Genomic DNA, 12,357 nt, shown 5'->3' with positions numbered 1-12,357 from the left:
AATCTTTTTCGAGTTTTCATGAGAACAATTCTAATAAATAGAGCAGGCACTGCACATAAAATGCCTGGATGTTACACTGTTAGAACAGTGCAAGTTGTTTTCACGCCAACATTCATATGCACAACTTTCTTTAATATGCAATCCCCTTGTACATATCTTTGGTTAAGAAATACAGTAAATACTGCATTTTGTGGGTGTGTGAATAAGGTCGGGCATATGTCCCTAGCCTTCACATGTGAAGTTTTTTTGTAATTAGCTTTCTATTAAAGTCCTAGATAGACATCCTACATTTAGAACAATAATGCATGTTTCCATGATATATATAAACTTAATTTACCACAAATATTCCATTTTCAGAATGAAAGATTGACAGTATGTGGGCAGATAGGGCATTCATTTTTGCCATTTGTTTTGTGAAAAACAAAAATAACATTTGAGTGTTCTAGTTTGGGTAAGAAAAGGTTAAAAAGTACCAGACTGTGGTATAATTACCAAATTACGACATCTAATTTGTAGGTTTCACTTGCTAATTATGTGTGATACATGGGTGGCTAAGGGTGAATATCAAGCCAAAGAATCCATTCTTTTGTCTTTGTAAATTTGTTTTGATTTGTAGGAGGAACAGAGAAGGAACGGGTTTCACCACATCAAATTGCATCTTCCTCTTTCAATTGCCAGAGTAAATAAAAAGGAAATCTACATTGCTGGTTTTTAGATTCAGTAAAGCCAAGAAAGAAAGGAAGGAAGGAAAGGATGCAATTGAAAGATGCTTTGTACGCTCCTGTAGTTTAAAATTTGCATGAGCAATATCCTCAGTGCCCTGAGTCTTCTCAGTGACTGTTTTAAAAAACAATATTTGAAAGACTATTCTTAAAATCGGTACAAAAGCCTCAGTGTTTACGGTCCTGAGTTTTCAAGCACTGTGATCAATATCGGTGTTCCCTGGTAGTTGTAATATCAGATCATACACAAATACCAACTGTATCTTTGAAGACAATCACTTTATACTCTTCCCTGCTTTGTAAATTACTTCAAATGTTATCTAGTCAATATTAAGCATGATTATTTACCCTGTCAAAGTGGATGCTTTTTAATTAATTTTGAAGCTCTGAAAATAGATTCTGCTTCCCATTTGATAGGTGGTGTTAACATTCTGTCAGCAACTGAAGTTCTGGGGACTGTAGGAAAATTTAAATGTATACACAGCAGAAGGTTGCAGAAAAACAGAGCTTCTGAACTAGATTGTGAGAGCAGGAAGGAGGATCAGAATGACCTACGTTTTGCCCTTGCAAGCAGAAAACCTGATCATCAAATGAAAGACAAGTAAATAATTAGTTTATGCCTGCTTATTTGAACAGCCGATAGGTTTATGTTAATACTGAAACCAAGCTATTCCTTCGTGAACTTTCTTGAAAACCTGAGTTACAAGGTTATAAGCGTAGATGTCTTTTTATAACAAATTGGTTTATCTGTGGAACAGATAAATTTGAAAATATATTTCCAAACAATAATCAGTCTGATAATGGATTGAATTCATCACTAGTATTTGCTGATTTTTTAGGAAGCATTAATTTTACTGATTTTGCAAAAGTAAATGTTTTGGGTTTTAGATCAGTAGGGTTTCCCCTTCTAGAAATAATTGCTGTTCTTATTTTAAAAATCTGAGATACATTTGCGTTCAAATTTAAATCCTGAAAATACGGTCTCAGCACTTCTCTGGGAGTTACAATATACAGTAAAATCCCAAATCCAAGTTGTGGTATCCTGGACCTTGCACTCTAGTGACGTCCCACTGAAATCAATAAGACTTTATATGGGTGTGTCATAAATATAAAGGGTGTCATAAATATAAAGGTAAACACCTTTAAATCCCTCCTGGCCAGAGGAAAAACCCTTTCACCTGTAAAGGGTTAAGCAGCTAAGATAACCTCTCTGGCACCTGACCAAAATGACCAATGAGGAGACAAGATACTTTCAAAACTGGGGTGGAAGGAGGAACAAAGGTCTTGTCTGTCTGTGTGGTGCTTTTGCCGGAACCAGAGCAGGAATGCAGGTCAGAACTCCTGTAAAAAGTCAGTAAGCAATCTAGTTAGAGATGCGTTAGATTCTGTTTTGTTTAAATGGCTGATAAAATAAGTTGTGCTGAATGGAATGTATATTCCTGTTTTTGTGTCTTTTTGTAACTTAAGGTTTTGCCTAGGGGGGTTCTCTATGTTTTGAATCTGATTACTCTGTAAGGTATTTACCATCACAGAGGTGATTCTTTTACTTTTTCTTTAATTAAAATTCTTCTTTTAAGAACCTGATTGTTTTTCATTGTTCTTAAGATCCAAGGGTTTGGGTCTGTGTTCACCTATGCAAATTGGTGAGGATTTTTATCAAGCCTTCCCCAGAAAAGGGGTTCTAGTGCTTGGGGGGATATTTCCAAGTGTACACTTCCCCTGTTCTTTGTGTAACACTTTGGTCATGGCAGCGTTCAACCTAAGCTGGTAAGAATAAGCTTAGGGGGTCTTTCATGCAGGTCCCCACATCTGTACCCTAGAGTTCAGAGTGGGGAAGGAACCTTGACAAGGTGCAAGGAGTGAAGTTAATTAACCCTGATGCAAGATCCTGCTCTGAAATGGTTACATATTTCATTTGTGAATTAAATTTCATATTAAAGCTAGATCAACTTTTAAAATAAAGTTTATTTACTAATGTTCACTCAAATAATATAAAAACAACCCCACAAAAATATATGTAAGGAGATGTGCCCCGATTAAAATGAGATGGAAAAGTGTATATGGAAGACTGGAAATTGAATACATTTTGAGTCTCAGACTCGAAGGTCCCAAAGTAAAATACAGGTCAATATCGTGTTTGTAGTATGGGCCTGATTAGTTTATTCTTAATCACATAACTAATTCTTACATATATGAGTAGGCCAACTGACCTCCATGGAACTAATCATGTGTCTTAATATAATCATTACTCATGCAAGTAAGGGTTATAAGTATGTGTACCTTGTAAACTGGTCTTTGTATCAAACATTGAAATGCAGGTGGAAGGATTGAAACTATAATTAAAAGAACATTTTAGCTTTAAGTCATTGAAAACAGCCCTTATTTGAGAAAGTTGTATCTCTCCTGCAAAATGTTATAAAGAGGTATAATTTTAAGGAGTATGTTGCAAAATTTCATTCTGAGAGGAAAGGAGGGGTCTCAATGAAAATAGCTTGGCTTAACTATATATGCAAATTTAGCGTTTATAAGCATTATATCATAGTTGCATATATAATATATAGGGCCCTAACTAATTCTCGGCCATGAAGAACGTGTCACGGACCATGAAATCTGGTCTCTTCCCCCGCCCGCTACCTCCCCCCAGTGAAATCTGGTCTTTTGCATGCTTTTATCCCATACTATACAGATTTCACAGGGGAGACCAGCGCTTCTCAGATTGAGGGTCCTGACCCAAAAGGGAGCTGCGGGGGGAGTCGCGGTATTGCCACCCTTAGTTCTGCGTTGCCTTCAGAGCCGGGCAGCCAGAGAGTAGCATCTGTTGGCCAGGCGCCCAGCTCTGAAGGCAGCATCCCACCAGCAGAAGAAAGGGTGGCAATATCATGCATGCCATACATGCCATCCTTACTTCTGCACTGCGGCTGGCAGTGGCTCTGGCTTCAGAGCCGCCGCTCTCCAGCTGCCCAGCTCTGACGGCAGCACCGCTGAAGTAAGGGTGGTAATACCGCAACCCTTCCCCCCTTCAGTGACCCCCCCACACAACTCCTTCTTGGGTCACGAGCCCTACAATTACACCACCATGAAATTTTAGATGTAAATAGGCTGAAACCATGAAATTTATGATTTTTTAAAATCCTATGACTCTGAAATTGACCAAAATGGACCGTTAATTTGGTAAGGCCCTAATGATATACCTTGTTTTTGCCTTATTTTCTCTTTTTGCTGGGCTATGAAAACTAGGAGTGTCTTACGTCAGTTCTGTATAAAGCTGCACCAAGTATGTGACTATGCCGTGAGGGGCTAGCTTTTACAGGCATGTCATGCAACAAAATATATTATTGAAGAGGAGTTAAAAGCACAGATCAACAGCCATTGCAGACACTTAATATCTGCATTCTAAAAGAACAAGTGACATTGCAGAAGGCCGCCTTGATTTTTTTTTTTTTTTTTTAGTTTTCATTTCAGGAAAGCAGATTTCTGGTATGTGGATTCCCCTTATTAAACCCTCCTACCCTTTCCCCTGTGACATCGGCTCACAGCAGAGTGAGTGGATGGTACATGTCCCCATCTACCTTATTCAAACTTTCAGTGATCTAGGGTTTGTTTTCCTTCTTGCAAAAACTTTTTGAATTGTTTGCCAACAAAAGCACTGTTAGCTACAAAACAGTCCTTACCTAGCATCGATTAGGGCGTGGAGTTCCATTTAAATCAATGGTGCTTTTTGCAATAGGAATCGATAAATGGCCTGACTCTGATCCCATTGAAGTTTATTGGGTTTTGCTATTGACTCCAATGGGAACAGGACCTGTCTTTATACCTGCCAGCAAGTGTTGGCCAGATCAGGCCCCAAGTTATCACAAAGAACCCCACAACACCAATGCGGGGGATGAGGAGGAACCTCTCCAAATTAAAATTTATGGCATTTCGCCCTCCCCTCCCCCCGCCCGCTCCCCGCTGGTTATAGGGTTTTATTATTTTTTTTTTTCCCCACAGAGGATGCACTGAGCCTTACTCCTGAGGGGATAAATTATGCATGTCTCACCCAGGCCTGCGGTCAGTGGGGTGGTACCGTCACAGGTCTGCAGCTCTGTGTGGCCCTAGGAATGTTCAAAATGCACAAAGGCCCCAACCGTCCAAGCCTCGGGCACGCAGGTGAGTCATTCCTCATGCTCGCGGCAGCGAATGGGATTAGGTAGGTGACATTAATGGACGGGGGGGGAGGGGGCACTGGCAGGACCCGGGGGAACACATCTCAGCCCCTCCTTGGTTTTCTTCCTTTTCTCTTTGGAACCTAGATGTGTCTGTCTCCCTCCCCCCACTACCCCCACCCCCCAAAAAGTGTTAATTCAACCCTTATCCAGCGAGGTCAGTTCCTCTCCCGCAGTCCCTCTATCTCCAGCCAGGGCTTCATCTCCCTGAATAAGAAGTGAGCACCCCCAAGAGTTCTGAGGAACGGGAGGAATTTGCTGGCTGTACTCCTAAAGTCAGCCACCCCTCCGTGTTATGGCTGTGTCAGGGCAGGAGGATTGGGCCTCCGAAGTTTCTTTCCTTTTGTCATTTTGATTCCACATTGTGTGAGCTGTATTTGGGCAGCCCCCTGACCTGGACGATAGGTTGCTCCGCCAGCCTAATAACTTACACTAAAGCATAAGCACAGTGAATGGAAACCACTCCCAGGCACTAGTGTTGTGTTCTTAAGGGTAAAAATAGAATTTCAGGCATGTGCCATGATTTACACTTCTTTTTCCCCAAACCTATTTTGGATGCCTCAATGTCAGGGGAGCATGTCCGATTTGATTCTATTTATTGTTTGTTTAAAAAAAAATCTCAGAAATGGAGGCAATTTGTGTAATTAAACATCTGTCCACTTTAAAATTGTGTTGTATCAATTTTAGCAGCATTCAAGATGCATGATTTAAATTACACACCATATGGAGCAACGCTAAGGCCATTTGCTACCATGTTAATTGCGTAAAGCTACATTCATAGAATCATAGAATATTAGGGTTGGAAGGGACCTCAGGATGTCATCTAGTCCAACCCCCTGCTCAAATTAATCAAATTGCGCCCAATTAAATCATCCCAGCCAGGGCTTTGTCAAGCCTGACCTTAAAAACTTCTAAGGAAGGAGATTCCACCATCTCCCTAGGTAATGCATTCCAGTGTTTCACCACCCTCCTAGTGAAAAAGTTTTTCCTAATATCCAACCTAAATCTCCCCCACTGCAACTTGAGACCATTACTCCTTGTTCTGTCATCTGCTACCACTGAGAACAGTCTAGAGCCATCCTCTTTGGAACCCCCTTTCAGGTAGTTGAAAGCAGCTATCAAATCCCCCCTCATTCTTCTCTTCCGTAGACTAAATATCCCCAGTTCCCTCAGCCTCTCCTCATAACTCACGTGTTCCAGTCCCCTAATCATTTTTGTTGCCCTCCGCTGGACTCTCTCCAATTTCTCCACATCCTTCTTGTAGTGTGGGGCCCAAAACTGGACACAGTACTCCAGATGAGGCCTCACCAGTGTCGAATAGAGGGGAACGATCACGTCCCTCGATCTGCTGGCAATGCCCCTACTTATACATCCCAAAATGCCACTAGCCTTCTTGGCAACAAGGGCACACTGTTGACTCATCCAGCTTCTCGTCCACTGTAATCCCTACATCCTTATCTGCAGAACTGCTGCCTAGCCATTTGGTCCCTAGTCTGTAGCGGTGCATTGGATTCTTCCGTCCTAAGTGCAGGACCCTGAACTTGGCCTTGTTGAACCTCATCAGATTTCTTTTGGCCCAATCCTCCAATTTGTCTAGGTCCCTCTGTATCCTCTCCCTACCCTCCAGCATATCTACCTCTCCTCCCAGTTTAGTGTCATTTGCAAACTTGCTGAGGGTGCAATCCACACCATCCTCCAGATCATTTATGATAATATTGAACGGAACCTGCCCCAGGACCGACCCTTGGGGCACTCCACTTGATACCGGCTGCCAACTAGACATGGAGCCATTGATCATTACCCGTTGAGCCCAACAGTCTAGCCAGCTTTCTATCCACCTTACAGTCCATTCATCCAGCCCATACTTCTTTAACTTGCTGGCAAGAATACTGTGGGAGACTGTGTCAAAAGCTTTGCTAAATTCAAGGAACAACACGTCCACTGCTTTCCCTTCATCCACAGAACCAGTTATCTCGTCATAGAAGGCAATTAGATTAGTCAGGCATGACTTACCCTTGGTGAATCCATGCTGACTGTTCCTGATCACTTTCCTCTCCTCTAAGTGCTTCAGAATTGATTCCTTGAGGACCTGCTCCATGCTTTTTCCAGGGACTGAGGTGAGGCTGACTGGCCTGTAGTTCCCAGGATCCTCCTCCTTCCCTTTTTTAAAGATGGGCACTATATTAGCCTTTTTCCAGTCATCCGGGACTTCCCCCGATCGCCATGAGTTTTCAAAGATAATGGCCAATGGCTCTGCAATCATATCTGCCAACTCCTTTAGCACTCTCAGATGCAGTGCATCCGGCCCCATGGACTTGTGCACGTCCAGCTTTTCTAAATAGTCCTGAACCACTTCTTCCTCCACAGAGGGCTGGTCACCTCCTCCCCATGCTGTGCTGCCCAGTGCAGTAGTCTGGGAGCTGACCTTCTTCGTGAAGACAGAGGCAAAAAAAGCATTGAGTACATTAGCTTTTTCCACATCCTCTGTCACTAGGTTGCCTCCCTCATTCAGTAAGGGGCCCACACTTTCCTTGACTTTCTTCTTGTTGCTAACATACCTGAAGAAACCCTTCTTGTTACTCTTAACATCTCTTGCTAGCTGCAACTCCAGGTGTGATTTGGCCTTCCTGATTTCACTCCTGCATGCCCAAGCAATATTTTTATACTCATCCTTGGTCATTTGTCCAATCTTCCACTTCTTGTAAGCTTCTTTTTTGTATTTAAGATCAGCAAGGATTTCACTGTTAAGCCAAGCTGGTCGCCTGCCATATTTACTATTGTTTCTACACAGCGGGATGGTTTGTCCCTGTAATCTCAATAAGGATTCTTTAAAATACAGCCAGCTCTCCTGGACTCCTTTCCCCCTCATGTTATTCTCCCAGGGGATCTTGCCCAGCAGTTCCCTGAGGGAGTCAAAGTCTGCTTTTCTGAAGTCCAGGGTCCGTATTCTGCTGCTTTCCTTTCTTCCTCGTGTCAGGATCCTGAACTCGACCATCTCATGGTCACTGTCTCCCAGGTTCCCATCCACTTTAGCTTCCCCTACTAATTCTTCTTTCTTTCACCCTTTCAAGAAAGTGGTGGCTGCTGACAAAGAATGGCTTTTTCCAGCAAGGTGTGTGCAAATCTCACCACTTTCAGGTACGCAGGGAAGCTCTTGGAATGCACACCTGCTATGTGACAATGACACCCAATGTCTCGCTGACCTGTAGGTCAAGGGTCAGCTGTTCAAAAGTGCTCAGCACCCCGTGTCATGGGACGATGGGCTTTGCGTGTCAAAATATGTTCTGGATGCTACTGAGCGTGTGCCCACTCCTGTGAACAGACCTGGCGAGTGTGTGTATGCCCATGGAGACTGTGGCAGTCAAGTCTCAAGCAGGCCTTTGTCCTTACCCTGCTTTTTGCCCTTAGTTTTAGGGGCTGTTTGGTTTCACATGCCCAAGTACACTGAAGCAGGCCCCAAGGAGGGCCCATTTTAACATGTGGGGGGCGGGTTATGTCTGTCCTGCAGTCAGGAGGTGTGCTTGCAACCCGTGTTGGCATGCCCCTAGATCAAAGCTAGCTCGGGTAATGGCAGCAGGCTGGCAGCATTGGCTAGCCTCCAGAGCACAGCCTTCCCAGGACCTAAGGTACAGCCTGGAGCGGCTAGCCAATGCCATCATGCATCCTACAGCAGCTACACCGCTATTGTTACTCGGGCTGCATTCAAGCTAGCGCGGGCATGCCTGCCCCGCCAAACCACTGCCACAAGTGAAGCTGGTGAACTGGCACAGGCTGGGGGCGGGCCCATTCTGAAACGACCCCACAGCTGGGGGCAGCTTTTCCCGCCACGGGGCCCTATTGTCCTCATTGTTGTGTCATGCATCTTTTCCAGGGTCTAGCACAAGGCGGGCTTGATCCCTGTTGGGGCCCCTAGCTGTGGCCACAATACAAAATAACAACAGGAGCTGGGGACTTTGGAAAATCCAGGAGCGAGGGGACGAGACTAGAGCCAGTCTAAGACTTATGCCGAATCTGCAGAGAAAGCCAAGCGTGAGATTCTCCACATTGCCTTGCTTCCAGTGCCCTCAGCTGTGGCCTGGAGGGGCTGCTTTCCCTAGAGCTGGCAGGTGATGCCAGTTCAGCCCTGCTCCTTTCTCCAGTACAAAGGGCAAGCTGTGCTAAATGTGGTGTTATGAGAACTGAGCTGCAACGAGCAAACTTTGACCACTGAGTTTGAGCACGAACAAGGGAAGCAGGGGGCTGAGCTCTGTGCCGTCTCTGCTAGGTGGAGTCATCCAGAAAACACAATGCTGCAGTGTCTACTGGAGTGGAAGGAAAATAAAGTCAGCATTTAAAAACATCCGCAGGCAAGATTTTCAAAAGGACAAGTGAGGCTGAGTGCCTCAGGTTGTGGGGTGGCCAATTGGAGATGCCATAAAGAGGGAGGTAGTGTTGCTCAATGGGTAGTGCACCAGAATGGGATACAGGAGACCTGCATTTTTTCCCTGGCCTGCTGGGTGACCTTGGTCAAGTCACTTTGCTACTTTGTGCCTCAATTTCCCCATATGTAACTTCCTTTGACTGACTTCCTTTGTAAATACTTCAAGACCCACCGACGAGAACAGCTAGGTATTATAATAAAGGGGCCTGAGTTTCAGAGAGTGGGTGCTCAGTACTCTCTGCACATCAGGCCTCAAAAGTGAGTAACTAAAGGCTGACATCTTGGCCACTCATATTGGATCTCCGCCTGACACCGATTATATTTTACCATTTCAAACAAACAGTGTCTGTACAACTCAGTTTCCTGTGCATGGTGGGAAAGCACTTGCAGATTTCTTTGCAACTGGAGTCAATGAAGGGATAAAATAAAAGCAGGGGAAAAAAGGTGTTACGTTTAATACTGTCTGCCGGGCTGCAATCCATGTCTGTTTCTGGCTGCTTCTTCCTGTGTGGCAGTATTGTAATAGGATTCTCCCATATTAATATTTTAAATGAATAAATAAATATCTGATGAGAGATACTGTGCATCTTGACAACCTTTTCATAAAATCTGGGAGGAAAAAAAGGTGAGAAAATTAAAGAAAAGATTGAAACTGTCCAGATGATTTATTTTTCTCTGTGTTAAATTCTCTCTCTCTCTCTCTCCAGGTTTTTATACTGTGCCTATCGATGCTGTAGCATACATCTATTTTAAAAGGCAAATATATTCCATCAGACCATTCATTTCAGAAAGACCATACATTCTGGACATCACATGGGGTCCTGATCTCAGTTGGGGCCGTTAGCTGCTACTGTAATATAAATTGTAATTGAATACCCCAGTATATTATTATTATTATAAGGATGTCTGTATTTAATAAGGGCTCCAGCCGTATGTGATCACTTTATTTGACCCTAATCTTTTTCAGGAAATACATCAGCTGTTTTCTGAGGGTTTCACTTTCTTTTTTCCCAAGCTGTGTGTTACAAAGCAAAGATCTGACAGCCAGGAGCCAGGAAGACGATGTACCCTTATTATCAGAGAGAAAGTCATGCTGAAATCACAAGATTTTGGAAAGAAAAGTACTGCCCCACATAGATCAATATAAATGGTAGCTGTAAGACATTGAAAAGGCATGAGAAAGGTGCAACGCTCAAAGATGAGCTGTAATACTATTCACATCATTACATCTATGAAAGTCTGTTACTAGCAGGGATTATTATGCTGACACTGAGCCAATTTGTGCCATAAGGATGGGCCAGTATGTAGGATCCGCACCGAGGCCTTGAGACCTGAGTTGAATTCTGCATTCTACCACTGACCTTGGTAAGCCATTCAACCGCTATATGCCTCAGTTTCCCATGTGTAAAATGGGGATAATAACCCTCTCCTATTTCACCGGATTGCTGAGAGACTAAATACATTAGCGATTTTGAAGTGTTTTGAGAGCTACTGATGCAAAGTGCTAGATAAGAGCTAGATGTAATTATAAATTGATCGGCGTATAGAATGAGATTTTTGAAAGCACTCAATGTTGACCTGAGTCTGTTCCCCACTGAGTCAATGATTAAAACTCCCACCCGTTTCACAGTGGAGCCAGAGTTGGCCAAATGCTGAGTGCTTTTCGTAATCCCACCCATGCTGCCTGTGTACATTGGGTTTCCTTCTGCGCTCACAACATCAGTGTAGCGCTCATGGAGTTATTCCCAGTTTACACTAGCATAAGCGAGAGGAGAATTAAGACCAGCCCTTAAAGAAGTGCAGTTCCTTTACAGAACAAAATGTTTAATTACGTTTAGTTTAGGCTTGGATTTTCAATTAGGCCTAAGGGCATTAGAGGGCCCAATGTCCATTGACCTTCCCTGGGCATTGGGTAGAGAGGGTCACAGAATGGTAACATTTTTTATGACAAAGTTTATCCTATCAAAAATATCTAGCTTTGAAATAGCTTGACTAGCTCTAGAGTTGGGCAGAGGCTTTTGCTACTCATTTGCTTGAAGGCATCATTTTAAAGCATGTATTTTTGGGGGTGTGCTTTTCAGGTGTTAGGAAAGCAAACAGATCAGGTTTTAGCACTCGACTGCTTGAATGCCTGGAAAGAACAACTCTTTTTAGCTCTCGCTGTCTCTGCGCTGCCCTGACTACGTCCCCGCACCCCAACGTTTCCCACCCGCTACAGAACATTTTATGCCCCTCTAGAAAAGTTTTCACAGTTCACCACAAATTGAAATGTGTAAAGTGGGACCTTTATTTGAGAAGTTAAGGTTGTCTGATCAAATTCTGCAGGTGAAGTTATATCAGCCGCCTTCTGTTCATTCTTTGTAGCTTACAATCAGGGTAGAGAGTACTATTTGTGGGAAAAGGTGGCCCACTTTAACTGCCTCGCGTAAGTGTATGATTGCAAAGATTGTGTATTTAGGGCTGGTTCTGTTAAGAGGATAATGGAAATAGTTTTAAGTGTTCTACAGTTTGGGTTTTGCTCTTCTTTTCTAGAATTAATTTTTCCCAAATATTTATAGATTGCAAACATTTTTACCCACCCAGCTAATTTTGAGATTGACAGACAAGCTGCTGCTTGGCAGGTGTGAATTATTTTCATTGGCAAAAGCGTGTGTGTGTATAAAAATGGTGACGTTTCCTAACTCTTATGTGTGCTTTTCTTTGCAACCGTAATAACTTTCCTTGACCTTTTCTGGATGTAGGTATGTTTAATGAGAAAAATACAGTTCTCTCATGCTGAAACAGTGAGTTACCTATGGAGGATTAGCACCATTTAAGAGGCAGGGGGGGAATCCAGCCCCATTTTGGTAAAATGCACCAGTTTACATATAATTTTGGCAGTATTCTGCCTTCCATTTTCATGTTCCTAGGAGCCAAAAACTCAAAACACAACTCGCTGAGTTCTGAAACTATGTTCCCTGTACCCAGCAAGTTTCCCACAGAGCCCATGTGGAGAGATAATTGCCTTGCA

General features: G+C 43.3%; 1 long non-coding RNA gene across 1 annotated transcript in view; it reads left to right on the top strand.

The window, feature by feature from the left end:
• The window catches only part of LOC122465537, an 88,513-nt gene extending 78,514 nt beyond the window's left edge, over positions 1-9,999 (top strand). The window contains exons 3-4 of the long non-coding RNA XR_006290456.1: positions 4,713-4,871; positions 8,799-9,999. This is a non-coding gene — a long non-coding RNA (uncharacterized LOC122465537). The remainder of the gene's footprint in view (positions 1-4,712; positions 4,872-8,798) is intronic.
• The last annotated feature ends 2,358 nt before the right edge of the window (positions 10,000-12,357 follow it).

Source organism: Chelonia mydas, chromosome 4, assembly GCF_015237465.2.
Source record: "Chelonia mydas isolate rCheMyd1 chromosome 4, rCheMyd1.pri.v2, whole genome shotgun sequence".
Classification (NCBI taxonomy): domain Eukaryota; kingdom Metazoa; phylum Chordata; order Testudines; family Cheloniidae; genus Chelonia; species Chelonia mydas.
This window is presented reverse-complemented; position numbering and strand designations above follow the sequence as displayed.